This window comes from Pelodiscus sinensis, chromosome 23, assembly GCF_049634645.1.
Source record: "Pelodiscus sinensis isolate JC-2024 chromosome 23, ASM4963464v1, whole genome shotgun sequence".
In the NCBI taxonomy this organism is placed as follows: Eukaryota; Metazoa; Chordata; order Testudines; family Trionychidae; genus Pelodiscus; species Pelodiscus sinensis.
In genome coordinates, this window is record NC_134733.1 from 19,394,506 (window position 1) to 19,414,411 (window position 19,906).

Here is a 19,906-nt window from a genome sequence, read left to right on the forward strand (position 1 = left end):
AATGCCCCGGGACGTGCTGCCTTTTACTTGGAACTACAGTGATACACCCTGGGCACTGTAATATGTGAGTGTCTCACAGTTACTATCGGGTGCAGGCCCATATGCAGGAATTTCTGGGTGTGTTCGCTTTTTTTGTAAATATGGACTGCAAAGGTGTGAATACACCCCCAATGGGCCCCCCAAAAGAGCAGAGAAATCAGCCCCAGCCTTTCCCCGGCTGGCCAGAGCATGGGGGAGGGAGGCTTGGGCAGTGTGCCACTTCTGCCTTCCCCTGGCCAGTGGGGCATGCTTACTTGAGAGATCAGGGGGTGGGGGGCTTTTGCACCCTTTGCACACACACCGCATGGATGGGTCTGGGGTTTATCCTCCCAACACATCTGTGAAGTCGGGAAGGATTATCCCCACTTTACTGGTGGGAAATTGAGGCACAGAGCAAGAGAAGTGATATGCCCCAGTTCACAGAAGGCATCTGTGGCAGACACAAGAACAGACACCTCCTCCCCCCAATCTCCAGAATCAGTATCCACTGTCCTATGTGCTAGAGTAGACCAGTGTTTCTCAACCTTTGGATACCAGGGACTGGCTTGCTGCCTTCCTAAACTGTCAGGGAGATTTCAGGGATCGGTGTCAGTCCGCAGTCCAGCTGTTGGGAAACACTGAATCCCTTTTCATCTACACCACAGCCACATCATGGTCTAAGCACATCCACCCGCTCCATGTTCCTGCTGTGTACAAAAACCTGCACAGGAGGCACTTTCCAAGTTTCCACGCCTGAAATTCATTTGAATTGTCTTCTTTTGCTACAGAACTGGAATGCTACTTCACCTCCTAAACCCATACATGGCCTAAGAGGTGCCCAGAGGTTGGGCAGGGTAATGGAGCAAAACAGCTGCTTGCTCTGTCTCCCCCCACTGCAGGTTTGACCTCCAATGCGCTACCTTCAACTCTCCATACCAAAAGGGTGCATGTGGCCCCTTGTCGATATTACGAGCTGCTCTTTTGCTAGACAACTTTTGGCTCATTATTCATGCAAACAAGGAGGAGGTTGGGAGAACTGTGACCACAGCTTGCAAGCAGCTGAAGGGGGCAAAGACTAAAGAAGTGGAGGAATTGCTTATGAAGATACATGAGGTGGCAACTGGAAGCAAGCGGATGAAACAGAGCAATCGGAAAACTAACCTGAATACTGGGCAAAGTGCTATCTGTGGGACACTGGAATAATTTCCTAGTTGACATGGGGAAGCCCTGACACTTGGCTCACTAGGTGCAAATTAACAAAGGGTAGAAAACTCATGTCCATGCATGTGAGTTGTCCTTGCAAAAGACGACCCAGCATTCAGAACACAGTTCCCGGGGCCAAGGAAAAGTACCTCCCAAAGGCAAGTTAAGGTATATGCTCAGCCAGGCACTTGCACACAGCCCCAGCCACTATTTCTCACTGTTAGTGCCGAAATATATCCCATAGGGACCTTCATACTGTAAGGCTGAGAGGGGGATTGTGCTGGGGGAAGGGCACGTGTGGTAGAGCAGCTGGTGGCGTCATATTCTTTACATGGCGAGGAAGATGCAGAAAGTGGCTGATCAGCTCTGCATTTGGAGCAGGATTTGCCATGCAGGGTCCTGTCTAAGCTGACAGCAGAAGAGCCCTGCCTCCTGTTATTCTCCTCTGGGGGGGGGGGCATCAAATCCTGACATCTGCTGTTCCAGTGCGCAGCTGTGCGAGGGTCCAGGCGAGAACCATCCCGCTTGTCCAGCTGCCCTTCCATTCACTGTCACTCGGCAAGTAGCTATTTCACAGTCCTTCCTGGAGACAATGGGACCTTTCAGGGATGAAATCAGATCCCTGACTCTGATAGTGAGGCAGCTGTGGGACACAAGCAGGCTTTTCCTTGCTGACTCTTCCTTGTCTCACAAGGGTCAGATTCAAAGGGCTGCACTGAAATATCCCCAGCCCTCTCCTCCCCCCCAAAGGTCATTGCTGCAGGGTTGGTTCTAGCAAAGGGATGGGGGGGACATTTGGTACCCGATGGATGGATGGATGGATGGATGGATGGATAATGAGTGTGAATGGCAATAGATTAGATTAGATATTTTGAAGGAGGAACCAAAGAAGAGATTTGCAAAGAACACAATTGCACCAAAATAATCCCTTCCATTTTTAGTGCTCTGCTAATCCCAAAGGAAGGCACAGTGCTTTACAAGCTATATATAGAAGGTTTCTCTCATCACTGAAGTGCAGCCACCTCTGGAGTGGAAGGCAGCAGCTGCTTAATAGCCCTCAATAACACTACAGAACAGTTTGGCACAAGCTCCCTACAACACGCTCACAATCCCAGTGGACATTGGGTTCATTGCTGTCTGAAAAGGAAGAGTGTCACCTACTGAGTGACCACCCTTTTCCAAAACATTTCCCGCAGGTTTCCCACCCAGGTCCTGATCCAGCCTGACCCTGCTTAGCTTGCTAACAACCCAAACGTCAGGCCATTTACAGGGTCAAGGAGGAAACAGGCAGGTACAGCATAGAAAGTACTGATGGTGGCAGGGTTTTTTCTGGGAGGCACCTATGGATCAGTCAGACTGTGGGTCAGTCAAGGGCTCTTTCTCTTCAATATTGCCAAGAATTCATGGAATAGTCCACAAAATGGAGCAAACATACATGCTGGTACACACAGTTCTACAGCTGGCATTATGCTTGAGAGAGAGAGCAAGCAGAGAGACAAGGTCTGAATTCACTGCAACTTGGGCTGGGTTCCCGTCTGTATCATGGGACCAAACTAAGTCCAAATGTTCCTAGAATGAGGGGGAGTTTGGACCCCGAGGAGAATCTGAACAGCTAAAGGACTCTTTTCCAAGCCTTTAATCTTTAACCTGTTCTGGATCCCCCTGACCTCAGCAATGGGACAGCATGGTGCCTATGTAGCATCACACAAGTCCTTTCTAGGAACATTCCCATCTGCTATCTTGTGGTGTGTTCCAACCCTCCAGCATTCCTTCACCTTAGGCGAATTCCTGCTGTCTTCCATGTTACACTCTGCCCTTCATTTCTCTTCTCCACTTACATTCCTTCCCTCTGCTTGCTTCCTCCTTTTGTCCTCTGCTCAACTGTCCCCAGTGGAATTAAACCCCACTCAAAACAAAACGGAAAGCCAGCCAAAACGAGCCAAAATATTCCCGGCATCAACCTGTTCTCTGCAAACCACCCATAGGCCATTCTGCTTGTATGTTATATCCCGTTCCCTTTATTTTCCAGGGCAGGGACTGTCTCTGACTCTCTGTTTGTACAGGGCCTAGCAGAATAGGGCCCCAGTGTGAGTTGGGATCATCAGGTGCTACCTTAAACAAATACAGAATACAATTAATAAAAATGATAATATTGTAATTAGCACGGAGCTCAGTCTCAAGAGCTGGGAAGAAGGCATCTTGCAGGCTGCAAATGTGATTTCTGAAGTTTATGTGGGTGCAGTTACAAGAAGGAAACTCCGCCTCAATCTGCCTATGCAAAGTTAAGAGCCACCCCCAAAAAATCATGACAGTAATTCCTCTATAAAAGCTGTACCACTCCTTATCCTTATAATACGTCCATACACAAAAAAGCAAAATATGCACTTTCAGTGAGAAATGTCCTTCATTTCAGACTAACGGAAATTATAAGAAAAAACAAAGTTTCCAAGAAAGAACATGGCATTTGCATCTTCTCTGTCTTTAGCAACTCTCAGAACATCACAAATTGCTAAGCTCTGCCCAGAATTTTAAAGATGTGTACGCAGAAAACAAAAAGCACGACAATTCCACAGTCACAGTGCTAACACATCTTCGAGGCTCGTGTTCCATCTTTAATTTTGGCTTTATTCTGCTTATTTAGAGAGGGCAGAAAGTCTTCAGTTAATGCCTCTAGCACGTTTATGAGCTGCTTGGTAAGGAGCATGCATCTCACAGTATAGTGATGAACAAATAATAGGAATTTCAAACATGTGACATGACAGATGCTTTCCTTATATGACACTTTTAAAGGTCTTGGATGCACTTCAGAGCAGCAGTAGATATGTTCTCCTTGTTTAGAATATTAGCCTGCCTATAACTAGTAGGTCATATTTCAAAGCTTATCCAGTGTAATGACAACCCTGAGCTGCGTTTACTCATTCTGGCTTCCTGTCTTCTACCACATCAAGTCCCAGATCCTCACCCACATCTTCAAGGCCTCTTATCTCTGCCCTATCCCAATCCTGCCTCCTAACTCCTCTCTTTGGGCCCAAAACTGAGTAACTCCACTCATTCCTCTGCTTGAGGGAAAACAAAAGGCCACACCCTGAATGTATTTACTGTTGTGAGTAACTTTACTCCCGTGAGCAGATATGTTGACACAGCATTTCTGTTGGCTACTCACAATGGTAAGTACATGCAGAGTGTGGCTTTTTGTTTTCCCCCAAGTCTCTATTTCATTTTTTCTTTTGGGGTTGCTTTTATGCTTAAAACAGATGCTGATTTCTAGCTCCTTTTCCCTCCCGAAAACCCATCTCTTTTATGTTATGTCACCGTCTACTTTTGTGGCTATTCCACCGAAGAGGATAATTAGGATACGTCTAGACTGCAAGGCTATTTTAGGATCCCGAAATAGCTACCCCGCGTCCAAGGAACGTGTCCGCTATTTTGAAATAACTTTCAAAATAACAGACGCGCTATTTCGGCATCCCTGTAAACCTCATTCCATGAGGAATATGGGATGTCTCGAAATAGTGCTTCATTTCAAAATAAAATACGCAATTTGCGTTGCACAAATTGCATATCTTATTTCGATTTCAGAGTGAAGTCTAGATGTGTCCTAAGAGTCTACAACCGGTAGTAGTTTGGGGTATGTCTACACTGCCACCCTAGTTCGAACTAGGGTGGCTAATGTAGGCATTCGAAGTTGCAAATGAAGCCCGGGATTTAAATATCCCGGGCTTCATTTGCATCTTGCCAGGCGCCGCCATTTTTAAATCCCCGTTAGTGCGGACTCCGTGCCCGCGGCTACACACGGCATGGAGTAGGTAGTTTCTAATTCGAACTACCATTACTCCTCGTTCCACGAAATAGTGGAACTTTTAAAGATTCCTTGAGGAGTAACAGTAGTTCGAATTAGAGAGCGTAATTCGAACTACCTACTCCGTGCCGCGTGTAGCCACGGGCACGGAGTCCGCACTAATGGGGATTTAAAAATGGCGGCATCCGGCAAGATGCAAATGAAGCCCGGGATATTTAAATCCTGGGCTTCGTTTGCAACTTCAAATGCCTACATTAACCACCCTAGTTCGAACGAGGGCAGCAGTGTAGACATACCCTGGGAGGTTATTCCTTTAGCTCATGAGGGAGGCTCATGCTTTTAGCACTAAACCTCCAGGTTTCAAACGCCATTGATGACGCAAGCGAGGGGCCCTTAGGCAGGGTCCCATCACTGATTTCCATCATGCCAATGTTGCCTTCTCACCATTACATATTTGAACTCTTATCCCACATATCAAATTTCTACTGAAGAATTACATTACAGATAGAAGGGGCGGTGTCACTGGAGAGTATGCAAAGTGCCGTGAAGACCCCTCTGGGGCCCTATAAATATTCATCAGTGCTCAACAATTAATAATAATAATTAAGGGATTTATAAGAATACATTCATGTGAGTATTTTTAATCCTCTCTTCTTCTCCTTCAGAACTTGATTAGCAATTTAATGGCTCGGGATTATTTATTTATTTATTGATTGATTGATGAGGGAAGGGCACCACAGATACTTTTTAAGTAGGTAACTCTTTCCATAGCAGAGATAAGAGAAAAAAAACTTTGAACATGAGATACTATTATCTAGGAAGAACGTAATTACGAGCAGGTTAACTTTAATCCGTGGCTTTCCCCTTAATCCCAAAGGGTCGAGGCCCTTATATGGGAAGGTATTTAAGCATATGCTTCAGTTCCTTCTGGTTCAGGATAGCATTTCAACACGTGCTTCATGTTCAAACACACAAAGCACATGCTTAAGAGTTAATCACATGCTTAAATGTTGCTTAAATGTTAAAGGAAGGATGTTTTACTGAATTGCAGCCTGTGTCCTGTGTGTACCAAGCTTTAAAGGTCTCCTGATTCTGTCACAGGGCATAGTGCTTTGTTTTAACCCTGCCTTACTCTGCAACCTTTATGTTCCTTATCTGTGCTCACCTGCCTCCCAGTTAACACGCCCCTTGCTAAGGTACATGATGCCGATGTTCACACAGTCCTGGCGACATGAGTCCTGGCAAGTGCTGTGACTAGCACATGTGAACTTCCATCACTGCTGGAAAACTGGGGCAGACGTATCCCAACCGAGTGGCACATGTTGGGCTCAGCTGGAGGTTGATGCAATGAAAATCCAAGCCCATTTGGTGGACCTGTGGAGATGTGGGCTCCTGTTGGGATATTCATCGTAGCTATAACTCAAAAAGGCCCCCTCCAAAACCAATGGAAGGCTTCCTATGGATTTCAATGGACTTTGGATCAGGGCTAACATGCCTCAGGATCCCTTGGGCATGAAAGCTGCTAGAGAAAGCCAACTTACAGCCCTCGCAGATTGTTTCAAAGTGCCTTTGGATACAAAGGAAACAGCTCAGATTGTGTCTGATTAGAGACACTACATCTCTAAGAAAGAAGCTTTCTGGAAATCCGAAGCCAATGCACGAGTGTGTAATAAACTGGGACCCTCTGGGAGGCAGGGTTTGGCCAATAGGATTCTCTTTTATTATCATTGTTAAATAAATCACGGTTTGCACAGCAATTGAAGCTGCAGCTTATTTCTTCCATCCGGGCTCTGAGCTGGCACGTGGACTGGGCTCTATCCATCCGGAGGCCCCACTCCCAATGCTCTCATTTTGCAGGAATCCGTTGGTGCATCTCCTGTTGCTAGCAGAGTTGGCTGACATCTTCAGACCTCTCCAGCGATGAGATGATGCTGGATGATGCTGAAGTCTGACTGCTGTCTGCAGGCCTGCTCGCCACTCCCCACCCCTATACCTCCCCAGCAATTGTCTGGAGACTGGGAGGAGGCGACATTTATCTGCAGATAAGGCAATCTGATTTAGCAGTCTCCTCCCTTTCAATCTGATGGGTCTAGGGATTTTCCTCTGACTTTGGTTTTGAGAAGGGGTGAGCCGTTTTGGCTGTAACTCTGTTGGATTTCAATGCTGGGTGCCTAGAACGCATACCACACTGCTGCTGCAGGCCCTGCAGAGGGATTTTCATTCCATTGTTAGTGCATCATTGACGGGACGTGGCAATTCCAGGCCACATATGCTGCTTGTCTGGTCCTCCCTGTCATAGGTGTAGAATCTGAAACAAAGGGTGGGTAGGTTGGGGACAGTGTATGGAGGCTACTGGAGAGCTGGTGAATGGATTTTACAGACATCCTGCTGCATGCGCCTCTCTCTTGCAATTCATCCCATTCTCCATCACTCCAGGGCCTACGCTCGAGTGTGTGCATGCTAGAGCAGTGTTTCTGAAAGGACTCCGCGAAACCACTTTGAGAAACCCATTGACTGGCCGGCTTGGTTTGTTTATTTACTGACACCGCAGCCACAGAGCCTCGTGGCTCCCATTGGCTCCATTTCGTCCTTTGTGGCGAGCCGTGGAGAGTGGCATGGGCTTCCCGCTGCTCCGCTTGGCTGCAAAAAGCAAAACGGAGCCAATGGGAGCCCCGAGGCCACAGTGCCAGTAAATAAACAAACCAGGGCGGCCAGCTAACGTGTTTCTCAAAGTGGTTTCACGGAGCACTTTCAGAAACACTGCTCTCGAGTGTCTCTAAGCTGCTAGCTGCAGTTGTGATGATGGTACACCTACGTCCATTGCAAAGGACTTGTAGTGACCAGGCCTGTCACCGTCTCATCTTCAAGGAGATTTTCCTCTAGCCCAAGCTGCGTCTGCGTAGTCGATAGCTCTGGCTGCTTCCGCGCACAGCCCTGCCTTCTCCTTGCAGGCCACATCTACACAGCAGGGCTAATGTCGAATTAAGCAATGCAACTTCAGCTACGTCAACTGCGTAGCTTGAGTCGAAATAGCTTAATTCGGCTTTTGGCGCTGCCTACACAGCAGGGAGCCCGAGAAAGAGCACTCTTTCTCCAACTTCCCTCACTCCATGTACAATGAGAGTTACAGGAGTTGGAGTAAGAAACCCTCCAGCTCGACATTATGTCAAAATAACGGCTTGTTGTGTAGACAAGGACTATGTTATTTCGAAATGATGTCAGTTCTGAAATAACGCTGCTGTGTAGACACAGCCCCACAGAGCATAGGCTCTTCGGAGCAACACAGGAGAGCGGAACTTCTTTTCGCAGCAATCCTCCCACCATGGAAACTCACAGGCTGCTAACCTTCCTTTCAGGCTCACCTTAGCCCTTTTCTTTGGGATAAGGGTCTGGACTGGAGTGCAGCAGTAGAAGACAGATGGTGGAGCAGTTCTGGGGCAAGTGGGTCTGCCAAGGCTGAGCCACATGCCTCCCTGTACTCTCAATGGCCTGTGCCCCTCACCCTAATAGGAGCATCTGTTATTTCCTTACCTTTTAAGAACTGGACCAAGACCTCACAAACTCATGTCACTTATGTGCCTGAACATCCGCGAGTGAAAGAGATGGCAAGAAGGTTCAGAGAAGCCAAGAGGTGAAGGATGCCGCCTAATAATCCTGGAAAGCGTCTCACCTCCCAGTCAGAGCAGAAGTGGAATGGCCACTGCGGGATGGATTTAAACTTGTACAGACAAGTATCCAAGTCACTCTCTGGAGCAACCTTTTGTTACCATCACTCGCATCCGTAGTGAGACCAAGATGAGCAGCTCACTCCTTTACTGGATGAAGTATAAATGGCCAGACTGGGTCACTCCCCGCCGGGGATTGGGGACTAAGAGGAGAATGGCTTGATTCAAGTGCTGAAGGGACTGGAGAGAGAATGGGATGAAGGAGAGGAGAAAAAGATCTCAGAGTGTTCAGGAAAAGCTCTGCGATCCCGCACTACTTACTTACTTCTTCCACTTATATGGCATCTTGGGTGCTTTATGAAATGTACATCTGTGGCTCACACCAGATCTCAGAGCACTTTACTAGAGTGAGAGGGATCCCAGCCTGCCTGGTTCTAACTTGCAGAGCATTAGACCAGTTGGCCCTGGCTGTGAACCCCGGATCAGGAGATGAAGTTCTTCAAAACTCCAGGGGGCGAGTTCAACTCTAAAGCAGTAAATGTCAAAACAAAGAAGGACCAAGACTGCAGTCGAGCTGCCTCACAGGATGTGGACAGCACCCCATCAGATGAAAGTGAAATGGGGAATAGGGAAGAAAATTGGGAAGCAAATACCAAGACCGAGAGAGTCCCGGCCCAACTGGTGTGGGATAAGTATGTCAGTCTGAAGGGAACTGGTTCTACTGGGTCATTCCATCAACATGATCTATCTGTTAAATTTTTAGTCCTCACTCAACCGAGGGATGCAGAGCAGACCCCACCTCCAGCCAGCTGTCACTGCCAGATAGGGGCATACAGCCCAAGGTGACTGCTCTACCCTGCTCTTATTTGCAGTTGGATATGCTTAAATGTGAGCGGGTCCCATATTTCTCCAAGAGCCCTGATCTCCCGAGTTGGCTCAGCTTTCTCATGAAATATCCAGAAGCTCGTGCTCTCTATCACATCAGAATGAACTTGAATGCAGTAGCTTGGCATCACAGCCGATGGGCTGCGGCAGAACTCAGAAGCAAAAAGGGGGATGGAAATATATAGAAAAAACCCCAGGGGCTTTCAAGTTTTTATGACCTCAACAAAGTTGCACTTGAGAGTCATTCTGAGTTTTGAATGAAAGGTTAGCCCAATTTCTATATTACTGGAACCATTTCACCCACCTCCAGTACAGATAAGATAATAGCATGATCACAAGACTAGCACCTTCTCCCTAATTTGATGGAAAGATTGTCTGTGTGTGCCACTCAATGATGCTAGCAGGAGTGTTCTACCTGTGGGAAGTCCCTGCACTTTGCAATGAGAGTAGATCAATGACTGAGCAAGAATTTAGCAACTGCAAATATTTTCTTTCTTTGACTCAGATTGCAAAGGATGTACATCAGGATGGGATCTGAGCAGGGGAAAACTCAGAAAATAAGAAAGACCAGACCAAAGTCTTTTTCTAAAAAGATTCCAGTGGAGGGGGAGGCTCTGAGATTCTTTCAGCTCTGTAGCATGGAAACCAATCTCTTTATTTAAGGAAACTTATTCTGTTGCATTCTGAGTCATTTTCCATGGGAGAGAAAATTGGTTTCTTAAACAGGTCCTATAATGTTTTGCTAAACTCCAAAATTCCCCAGGTTGAGTTACTCCCATCCACCAAAAATACTGTTTTGGGGGCCAATGATTAGAGAAAAGAAAAGCTTCCAGGGAGCAGGTGATCATCCTTGCTTCCAGGTTGTCCCTGTCATGCCTGACTGCTGTACTAATTAAACACGACATTGGCCAGGTTTCATACCTCATTTTATTCCCCCCACCCTCAGCTTTTTGAAAAGTTTCCAAAAATATCAGGCAAGGAAATGAAATCTGCATCCCAAGGAAAAGATCCATTTCCAAACCATTAATCTTTTCTTATGACATGTTTTGGAATACAAATGTATCCAGAGGGGGGTTATTCAGCAATATGTTGTGTTCATGTAACTGATCAGATCGGGGTTTTATTATAGTGGTGCATATGTTAACAATAATTCAAACTTTTATTCACTCTGTTTCACCACCACAGCTGCTCTTGGTTTTCCTTATGGCCCCACCCGGTGACATTTGGAATGCAAACAGATACATGTATATATTACAGAGAGCTGATGTGTTTTACATTGTTATCCAAGAATTGGGCTTCCTTTTGCATGCTACAGTATTGTAACAAATTCAAGATCATGTAGGAACTGGCTGACTGTCACAATGCCACACACCATAACTACTCAGAACAGCAGGGCTTGAAGGCAGATCTAGGCCACTGTCACTTCCCACAAAAAGAATCTCTATTAACTCTTCACAGTATAGTGTCTATGAGACAATGTTGAACTATGCACATACCATCCAGCAGAGGATCTGCGCCACAAGCACAATACAAAAATGGGCCCTTAAAAAAACCATGTTACCAAAATGCACAGGGAAACACAGCAGGAAAATACTTAGTTCAACAGTGAGTAAGGGTAGTTGAAAAAATTCAAAAACATTTTCAATAAAACTAACTGGATTGAAAATTTCCATTTCAGTTCAGTTTTTTGGGGTTTTTTGCCCTCCCTCTTTTATCATAATAATGGGGAAGGAAAATAGAGAGCAGGAAAAACAATGAAAAATTTCTATTTGTTTCCATAAATCAGGACAGGGCTGTCATACCAAGTGATCTGGATCACTTGATAAACTGGGCCCAGTGAAACAAAATGCATTTTAGTGCAGCCAAATTCAAAGTTACACATCTAGGAATGAGGAATGCAGGCCACTCCTATAGATGAGTGAGTGTATCCCAGAAAACAGTGACTCTGATAAGGATTTAGGGGTCATAATGGACAACTACCCATGCAATGCTGTGGCAAAAAGGGCTAATGTAATCCTTGGATGGATAAACAAGGGAATAATGAGTAGGAATAGGGAGATGATTTTACCTCTGTAGATGGCTTTAGAGATACAATATTAGAATACTGTGTATACATTTTAAAAAGAATGTTGAAAAATTGGAAAGGGTGCAGAAAAGGGCCACAAAAAATTATTCAAGGACTGGGGAAAATGGCTTACTATGCCTCCATTGGTTCCACTTAACTAAAAGAAGACTGAGAGGTGACTTGATTACAATGAATAGTACCATCCTGAGGTGAAAATATTGCATACTAACAGGCTTTTTTTATCTAGTAGAGAAAGAACATAAGAACAGATATACTGGGTCAGACCAACAGTCCATCCAGCCCAGTATCCTGTCTTCTGACAGTGGCTAATACCAGATGCCCCAGAGGGAGGGAACACAACAGGGAATCCTCACGTGATCACTCCCCTGTCACCCACCTCCAGAGAAACAGAGGTAAGGGACACCATTCCTAGCCATCCTGGCTAATAGCCATTGATGGGCTTAACCTCCATAAATCTATCTAGTTCTTTTTTGAACCCTGTTAAAATCCTATCCTTCACCACATCATCTGGCAAGGAGTTCCACAAGCTGACTGTGCGCGGAGTGAAGAAAAACCTCCTTTTGTTTGTTTTAAACCTGCTGCCTATTAATTTCACTTGGTGACCCCTAGTTCTTATATTGTGGGAATAAGCAAATAACTTTTCCTTATTCACTTTTTCCACACCAGTCATGACTTTATAGACCTTTAATCTCCTCTTTATAGATGATATCCCCCTTAATCACCTCTTTTCTAAGATGAAAAGTCCAAGTCTTTTTAATCTTTTTTAATGTAAAAGATAGAACAAGAATCAATGGCTGGAAGTTGAAGCCAAACCAATTCAAGTTAGAAATAAGGGGCAAATTTTTAACAGTGAGAGTGATTAATCCCAGCAACAAACTACCAAGGGAAGTGCTGGGTTCTCTATCACAGGATGTCTTCAGATCAAAACTGGGTACCTTTTGGGAAGATATACTTTAGTCAAACGTAAATTATTAGACTACAGGAGTAAATGGCTGAAATGTAATGTTCACTGGAGATTATACTAGATGATCTAATGGTCCCGTCTGTGCTTAAACTCTGTAAATCTATATTTTTGTTTCCTTCAAGAGATCATATATTATTTGAAAAAAGTTTAAATTACATTTTTTACCAATACTATTCAATACAGGAGTTAGAATTACCCAAACCTAGTCTAAAAGTGACACCCACGAAGGAGAGTGCTGAGAGCCACAACAGAGGTACAATGGCTAGAGTTAGAATGGTAAGTACTTCAATAGCTATAATAGAAAAAGTGGAAGTCCTCCTCCTTCCCTGCATGAGCCAGTCTCTAAGGAATGGGAATAGAAGGGACTTTCTCTGGAGACAGGTATTCATATAATTTCTTCTTGCCCCTTCTTTAGAAGCAGCTGGTGAGACGTGGGTATGGACTAGATGCTGGTCTGATCTGATCAGTTTGGCAATCCTACCATAATAATACCGTTTGGGTGAAATTCAGCCCTGGCATAAATGGGGTGAAGTCCCATTAGCTTCATTGGGATTGCTGCTGCTCCTGCCACAGCTGGATCTAAACCCTTATCTCTAGGGGCCAGGGATGCACATACCTTGTCCATGTGGTCCCACATGTTCATTCATTCCTGAGTTATGAGAACATGGTTAGCTGTGGACAACAGCTGCCTTCTCCTCTAATCTATGTCTAAAGAAGTGGGATGCTGAAGTTCTAGTGATGACCTTTTGCAGTCCTGTACCTGCTGTATTGAGAACCCACAGCTCGGATTCTATTGCTGGCTGAAGACTTGGCTATGACAACCCATTGGGATGCAACATTTGGCTGTTCTCTTACCCTTGCGTGCAATTTCAAGTTCAAACTTCCTCCTGCTGCCATTTCCTCAACTGGCAATTGTGTTTACCAAAGAGACATCAAAGGCACAGCATTCTTTCTCCTGATCAACCAGAAGGAGAGCCTCAAAGAGTGTTTGGTCTTTGGCTTAGAAAGAAAAAAAATTGAAGTCCCATTAAACATTGCCAATCATCTCCAGTTGTCTCCCATCTTTTCTGCATCCCCCCACCAACTTCTGCTTGCTGGATAAACTTCTCAGAATGCTTGAATTTCCTTTCCTTTCCTTTGCAGTCAACTAAAACCACCCAATCCATAATGCTAATGGCTCAGAGCTGGAATTCAGAAACCAGGCACCCCGCCAGCTGCTGGGTTGTCTTTAGTGCCGTTCATAAGATAAGGAGGCTGTGCTGAGCAACGCATGTGTGATGGCAGCAGCTCTTGTACAGAGCAAGCTTTTGTGCATAGGCCAGGGAATGTACCTTACTATGGCCTCAGTCCCACAAGTCCCTGTGCAAGGCACAGTAGAGAGCATGTAGCTCAAGGTTTCCCAACCTATGGGTCGGGACCCAAATATGGGTCGCCATGACATTTCAAAAGAGTTGCCAGGTGTCTCCCCAGGTGGCTCTTAAGGAGCCATTCACACATTTTTGAATTGCCCTGGGTCACCAAGTCTTCCTGAATTGTCAAAATGGGTCCCCATCTGGAAATGGTTGGGAACCGCTGATGTAGCTGCTGTGCTCCAGCAAAAGTGCAAGCGGAGAGGCAAAGCGTGGATGAAAGAAGTGTTAGACCTAGTCCTGCATATTTAGTCTCAAACTCCCCTGTCCCCACACTGCCTTGTACCTGTGCCCTCACTCACAAGAGCACAAGGTGAAACAAGAATGGGGTATGGATGGAGACAAGAGGGGCTCTGTAGAGGCATAGATTTAAATTAATGGAGATTGCCTATCTCCTAGAACTGGAAGGGACCTTGAAAGGTCATTGAGTCCAGTCCCCTGCCTTCACAGCAGGACTAGGTACCATCCCTGACAAATTTTTGCCCCAAATGGCCTCCGCAAGGATTGAACTCACAACCCTGGGTTTAGTAGGCCAAGGCTCAAACCACTGAGCTATCCCTCCCCCATTTAAACAACCCTCAGCTGAATTGCATTTAAGGCTGGCCAGAACCAGGTCCGGCAGGGCATCAGGTCAGGCGATACTCTGTATGGCTGCTGCCTGAGGCTATCCGAGGCCTCTGCTTAAAGGGACTTCCCCTGGACAGCCGGTTCTCAGCTTTCCCTGCTTGCTTGTCTACCTCGATGAGGGACAGCAAAGCATTTTGTCTGTGCGTGCTCTGGTTGCCCTCATTTGGGACACCACAGCACTCTGCAAAATGGAGCCAGAGCTGCCCCTGGGCACTCTGGTATTTCTTGTGGATGTGTTGCTGGGAGCCTGGCTGCACTTTCTGCAGGCTGCCAGCCGGGAGGTCCATCGGGGGGATGTCAGTATCCAGGTGGCCCTGCGGGACAGCTTCCACCCTGAGGAGCACTAAGAGCCTCCCTGGTCTGCCCACTGGGGGTTTGTGCCTCATTCCTCCCTCACGTCCTTCCACTTCCCCTCCCTAACCTTCCTTCCTGATGTCAAATAAAATACACATATTTTCATGAACACAAACTCTCTTTATTTAACAAAACTGGGGTGGGAGGAGTGAAACTCTGATGAGACTGGGGAAAGGAGGCGGGAGAGGGGAAGAGAGAGGGTGGGAGAGGGGAGGGGGAAACCTGGGAGGAGGGATCTGGAAGGGGGAAGCAATGGGAAGAAGGGGGAGGGGAAGCTCAGGGCTCAGGGTTGGGGGTCTCGCCGGACCAACTTGATTGTCATGCAAACCTGCTTCTGGGTTCACATGTGGCCTTTGGTGGCCAGGCTGGCAGCTATCCTGCCATGGACGGCCGTGTTCCTCTGTCTAGTGCAGAGATCATGGACATTGGGGGCATCCCCCCCAAACCTGAATAAGGTCCATGATCTCCACCCTGGATCAGGAAGGCACCCGCCTCTCTGGTCCCTGACAAGCTCCTGGGAGCTGGCAGACTGCTCCTGGGGAGTGGTGGAGGGCTGGCTGCCAGTGGCTTGCTGGCTCATGTTTTGGGGCCACTGGGTCAAGGGCAGTGACTGCTGGCTCTGGGCTGGCAGGCTTGGAGCTGGCACTGGCACTGTGGCCAGAATCAACCCCTTTAAGGGCCCTGGGAAAGGGGGAGGCAGAGGAGTGTTCTTGGTTGAGGCTAGAGTGGCCACCAGGGCACCCTGGGAAAGCTGGAGGCCCCCGATTTCGATATAAGTGTCTACACAGCACTTATTTCAAAACAGCTATTTCAAATTTGGCGTTATTCCTCGTGGAATGAGGTTTACCTAATTCAAAATAAGTGCTCTGCTATTTCGAATTACTTTTGAAATAGCAGTTTGGCTGTGTAGATGCTAGTAAAGTTATTTTGAAATAACGGCTGTTATTTCAAAATAACTTTGCTGTGTAGACATTCCCTGAGGGTATGTATACACTACCCTCCTAGTTCGAACTGGGAGGGTAATGTAGGCATACCGCACTTGCAAATGAAGCCCAGGATTTGAATTTCCTGGGCTTCATTTGCATAAGCGGCGAGCCGCCATTTTTAAAACCCCGCTGGTTCGAACCCCGTGCAGCGCGGCTACACGGGGCTCAAACTAGGTAGTTCGGACTAGGATTCCTATTCCGAACTACCAGTACACCTCGTTCCACGAGGAAAGGAGGCGGGAGGTGTACCGGTAGTTCGGAATAGGAATCCTAGTCCGAACTACCTAGTTCGAGCCCCGTGTAGCCGCGCTGCACGGGGTTCGAACCAGCGGGGTTTTAAAAATGGCGGCTCCCCGCTTATGCAAATGAAGCCCGGGAAATTCAAATCCCGGGCTTCATTTGCAAGTGCGGTATGCCTACATTACCCCGCTAGTTCGAACTAGCGGGGTAGTGTAGACATACCCTGAGAGAGGAAATAATAGCTTTCAAATACATACAAGGTTTACAAGGAGGAGCGAGAAAAAACATTCTCCTTAACTTCTGAGGATAGGATAAGAAGCAGTGGGCTTGCATCAAGGGAGGTTTAGGTTGGACATTAGGAAAAACTTCCTAACTGCCAGGGTGGTTAAACACTGGAATAAATTGCCTAGGGAGGTTGCTGAATCTCCATCATTGGAGATTTTTAAGAGGAGGTTAGACAAACACCTGTCAAGCATGGCCTAGCTGATGTTTGGTCCGTGAGCGCAGGGGACTGGACTTGAAGGCCTCTCACGGTCCCTTCTAGTTCTAGAATTCTATGATTCTATTCTATGAGGTAAGGTTAATTCCTTTGGGCGAACATTAGCGAAACAAAAAGGCTCATTATTAATGGTTCCACCTTGCAACATCTTCTTTGTCCCTTGGGCCAGCTTATCGTGTATCCCTTCAGGTGAAGGTATGGAGTCCTAGAGGCTGCTGGGAGAAAATTCCTTTCCCAAACCACTTCAGTCTGAGCAATTAAACAAAGACAAGTGAAAAAGCTACAGAAATGGACTAGAGTTTTCTGGGGCCTGTTTTTCCTTGATTGTTATTTTGACTTGTGGGTGTGGTGGTCTCCTCTGGCAGACCCTGTCTGTGAGCTCAGCAAGGGTGTTTATAGCACATACCAAAGCACAGACTAGTCTCTGGGCAGCCCTTTCTGTTTTCATTTCTGTAGCCACTTTAAGCAGCAGTAATACCACTTGATGTCACATCTCCTTGGTCCACACTCCCACTCATTGGACGGTGTTCTCCTCTCCCATGGATTTCCAAGGAATTACTCCTGATTTGCACAGGTGTTAGCAAGAGGAAATCCAGGCTTGTTCATTATGGGAGTGGGTATATTACAGATCTTAGGGAGCACAAAGGAAAAGCATAGGCTTGGATGGCTGAGAATGTGGCTTTGGCCAGCGGGTGCAATATTCATGCCTTTTCCGTGCACGGATATCATTTCACTAGCATGCGGGATAAGCTATCAATATGACCTCATCCTTGCGATTGGTCACACATTTTTGGGAGAGGGTTTTATATCTCACACGCTGAAGCCTCATCTCTTCTTCTCCCCTGGGAGGTTTCCTCTGTGACAGGCGTAATGAGAATGGGAGGGGGCAAAACAGAGGAAGCAAACACCTGGCCACCTTTTAAAGGCTCGTTCCCACCAACTCTGCAGTGCAGTAAATGACATTCCAGCTGAGCTAGACACTCGCAGGGCACGTCTACACTAGGAAATTATTTTGAAATTACTAATTTTGAAGTGACTGCTTTGGCTAAGAGCATTTAGATTGTGGCTCTGGGATGCTGAAGAGAGTGGAGTCAGAGATGTTCTCAACCTTAGACAACACTTTGCAGCAACAAGACTATCACAGTGCTCTGCATACAGTTCGTTAAGCCTTTTAGGTGAGAATTGCTGAGCGACGGTCAATTATGCCTGAAATCAGTGCACAGACTCTTGCTGACTTCAACAACAGCAGGACCAGGGCTAGGGTCAGGGTCAGGGTCAGGGTCAGGGTTAGGGTTAGGATCATTATCTCCATTTTACAGAGGGGAAACTGATCCACACACAGTGAAATGGCTGACTGCAGATCACCAAGGGGGTCAGCAGCAGAGCCAGAGCTGGAAGAACCCGTGTCTCCAAACACCCATTCCTCTGCTTTGGCCACAAGACCACCCCGTTTTCCCCTCCCACTCATTTCTGTGTACTTTAGAAAGGTATGATAAAAGCTCCATGTGTCCCTCTCATACTTTGAAGCACAGGTGACAAACAGGGATCATTTAAACATTTCGCTCTTGGACTGGGCTTGAAGGCGCTTTACTCCTTAAACCCATTTCTACAAGTCAGTTATTTTCCCCCTCCGAGTCCCACTGCATGGTCAGGATGTTATTTTTTGTTTATGTGCCTTGACATGCTCCTCACAGAACTGTGATGATATAAAACTTGGACAGGGAGACCGGGCTTATTTTTAATTGCCTTTGAAGGACCCCAATCAGATCTCCAAAGTGATGTCAGCATGGTAATGTTGAAACGTTATTCGATGGTGTTTATGTTACACAGAAGTAAATCAAGCTCTTGCATTTGTATTGGATCTATATTCTGAGTGCAAATGTAAGGGAGGATTGGGCCACAGCCTGCATTCCCAGAATGACCAAGATTAGATTGTGCAGAGTCCCCCTGTCCCCGGTTGCCTGACGCAGATCTCTTGGAATCGTTTACCTAGCTACAGAGTGTGCAGCTTTTCAAAACAGCTCTCTCCCCAGGTTGACAAAGCAGTGCCCCCGTTCTTTGATTTGAGTTCATGACTTCAAAATGCTCCCATTTCCCATTCTCAATTGTGATCCCATTCTGGACCCTGAATATGGGGCACATCAGCAGAAATCTCTCAAATATGCATCCCCCCAGATAACGTACATCGGGTCAAGGGTACGATTATAGTATTATTATTTGTACTAACAGACGTACCCAGCATTGCCAGGGTTCTTCAGGCCAGGGGGCTGGCACTGGGGGAGGAGGTGCAGGAGTCAGGGCAGGGTCTTGAGATTGTGGGGGGCTCAGGGTAGGAGGCTGGAGGTGTGGCGGGGTACCAAAGTTAGAGCAGGGTTGAGGAGGGGCTCAGGGCAGAGAGTGGAGGTGCAGGAGTTAGGGCAGTGGGTTAGGAGGAGGAAATGGGGGGCTCAGGTCAGGTGTGGGCTCAGAACAGGGGGTGGCCATTGGCTTCTCCCTGGGGGTGGCCTGGGGCAGGGGAGGCTGTGCACATTGCCTGCCAGCTTTTCCCTGGACTGGTGCTGAGGGTTGGGGGGAAAGGTTTGGGAAGGGGGACCATTTATCTGGGCCAGTGGCCAGCAAGATGGTGAGCTCCAGCCCCAGCGGGCCACCGTCTTCCATATGCAGCCACCCAACCCGCTCTCTGTGGTCATTCTGCAGTACAGCTGTCACTCCGATCAGCTCCCTTCCTTCCTATGTTATGGAAAACACTCCCATTCCAGGCACATCCTGTTTTCCTAGCACAACCAAACCCAAACTTTTCTTTAAGTTATGATAAGAGTAAGCGGCATACCAAATTTGGGAGGAGTTACCATTACCATTTCAAAGGAGTTCTTAAACAAATGAACTCACAGATAGACAGACGTACAAACCTTTTAATATGTATCTATAGATTATGGTAGCATGTAAGGGCACCATGCTGCTAGGTGTAATACAGACACAGAGTATGAGATAGTACCTGTCTTGAAGAGCTGACAGTCTACACCAGGGAACCTTTTTAGAGTTGGGGGGCACTGATCCACAGAAAAATCAGTCGGGAGCTGCACACAAGTGAGAAACAAAATAATCCTCACTGATGTGGCCCCCAACTAAGGAGAAAGACACTCTCTACATTTCCCTCACACACCAGAGCCT

The 19,906-nt window shown here is 46.8% G+C and overlaps 1 long non-coding RNA gene across 1 annotated transcript in view; it reads right to left on the reverse strand.

The window, feature by feature from the left end:
• Nucleotides 1-19,519, reverse strand: part of LOC112545140 (uncharacterized) — a 177,303-nt gene extending 157,784 nt beyond the window's left edge. Inside the window, exons 1-2 of the long non-coding RNA XR_012897326.1 lie at nucleotides 16,702-19,519; nucleotides 13,476-13,619 (exon numbers count right to left, since the gene is read on the reverse strand). This is a non-coding gene — a long non-coding RNA (uncharacterized LOC112545140). The remainder of the gene's footprint in view (nucleotides 1-13,475; nucleotides 13,620-16,701) is intronic.
• Between the last annotated feature and the right edge of the window lie 387 nt (nucleotides 19,520-19,906).